Source organism: Sinocyclocheilus grahami, unplaced genomic scaffold (genome assembly GCF_001515645.1).
Source record: "Sinocyclocheilus grahami isolate Dianchi unplaced genomic scaffold, SAMN03320097.WGS_v1.1 scaffold2730.1, whole genome shotgun sequence".
Lineage (NCBI taxonomy): Eukaryota > Metazoa > Chordata > Actinopteri > Cypriniformes > Cyprinidae > Sinocyclocheilus > Sinocyclocheilus grahami.
In genome coordinates, this window is record NW_015507908.1 from 1 (window position 1) to 2,046 (window position 2,046).

Below are 2,046 nucleotides of genomic sequence, written 5' to 3' on the forward strand. Positions count from 1 at the left end.
TACTTTCATTTTCACATAATACTTCAATAAAATTACACAATATTACCACTGTACAGAGTATCCCTCACAATTATAAATAAGCGATAGTTTTGTTCAAGAACACTGACGCAGGTGTTAGCCCTACCTATGTATGGAAGTGACTATTTGAATCTATTTGATGAGGGACCAGTGCTTTGAATACTTGCAAGTAATGATATTTGATGTAGTACTATATTGACAACATGTATTGTGCTTGCATGACTAATGATAAATATTATTTGTTAAAAGATAGCAACTAGCCAAATCACGTTTAGATGTCGTTGGAACAGGAAGTGTCATATTTCAACTAGGTCTAAGGTCTGCTCAAGAATGCAACTTCAGTTTCATTTTGTTTGCATGAAGACAATAATGCATCACTGTAAAGTAAAATTAGGCAGTTGTTTTCTTCAGTCATTTAATGTCTAGAGTTTACAGTTGCCTTTCCCTATTTTATCATATTGGTCAAATATTTGATATAGAATGCATTTATTTTTCAGCTGCAGTCCTCATGAATAATCTGAATGATCCTCATCGGTCACACGGAAGCATCCACACAGAAGTGGTGACACGTGACGTCAGACTTAACAAGCGGATAAGGCCAGGGAGTCAGGGTGATGGTGGTGGTGACAGCAGCAAGTGGAATTATGCCCTTGGTGCCCATCCTGGGACTCGCTGCCTTTCATATGTACAACACTATTGCTTAAGTAGCATGTACATTGTGATTAATTGCATTTCAGATTTTATTTTTCCGTGTCTTGTGTTATGTCTTAGGATGGATCTGGTCCAAGGAGTCCCAAAAGGAAATCGAGGCGGCCAAGATCAAGTATGAAAAGACCATAAAGATAATCCAGAAGGACCTGAATGTGAAATACAGACAGACGCTCTCTGAAAACCGCAGAGAAACAGCTCAGCTCGAGCTTGATCTAGAGAAAGAAAAGCAGCGGGTGCACGGCTACCATCAAACCCTGGCTTCCCAGAGTCGGCAGCTCGAGGAGGAACGCCGAGGCATGAGGTTGGAACGTGAAGCTCTAGAAAACAAGAGATCCAGATTGCATTACGCAGGACCTGGTGGTGCCCTCTTCCACGAGGCCCTGAAAAAGAAAGAATGAGCGAGAGCGGAGGGCTTCTCTGGATCTGAAGGACGTAGAGTACAGGCTGGTGGAAAGGCAAAGAGCCTTTTGCAGTATTTTGGTGCCCCATGCGAGGAGGGTGGAGATGGAGAAGGACCTATTGACTTATATAGCCAAAGGACCTTCTGGTTCGTACTGCCAAACAGCCCCTTCTTGCATATCTGGAGATGGAGGACGGTCTCAGGGATATTTTTAAGAATGATTGAGTATCTGAGTATCTCAACACAGATGAGTGCAGGAATGAGAGTCTGATGTGGCTGTATCTCAGATACTGGAAGCTGCAGCTCACTCTTCAATCACACCAGAGAGCTGAGGCTGCTATGCTTGGCACACAGACGAAAGAGTGACATTGGGAGATCAAAAAATAACCTATATCACTAAAATAATGTATTTTAAAAGATCTCACTGTCAATAAAGTTAATCAGATTAAATTTTGTTATTCTTTTTTTTGTGGAAAGAGCAACCTAAAGTAATAGTTTGCCCAGAAATTAACATTTGCTGAAAGGTGTAGATGAGTTGTTGTTTTTTTCATCAGAACAGTGTAACGAATCAGCTCATGGGAAATATGAATAATTAATAATAACTAGTTATAATTAATTATGAATATTTTAGATCCGCTGTAGATATTTAGCTGACCTCTCAGGGTCAACTGTCTTGTCAATTCTAAGAATGTTAATTTCCTGGTTAAGGGAAATAACTTCCTTACTGTACAATTCTACAAAAGCTTGTAGCATAAATCTGCATGATTAAGTGACTCCAGTTTATGAGCAAACAATGAACCACGTCAAGTGTGATACAAGTAAGGTTTTATTAACTACATAAACACCTAAACTAGACAAACATAATACATAAACACATAAACTGGTCTAACATACACATACACACACACACACACACA

At 39.6% G+C, this 2,046-nt stretch overlaps 1 pseudogene; it reads left to right on the top strand.

Annotated features, from left to right (window-relative positions):
- The first annotated feature begins 526 nt into the window (after positions 1–526).
- LOC107575567 (coiled-coil domain-containing protein 127-like) lies at positions 527–1,495 on the top strand (annotated as a pseudogene).
- Positions 1,496–2,046: the final 551 nt, after the last annotated feature.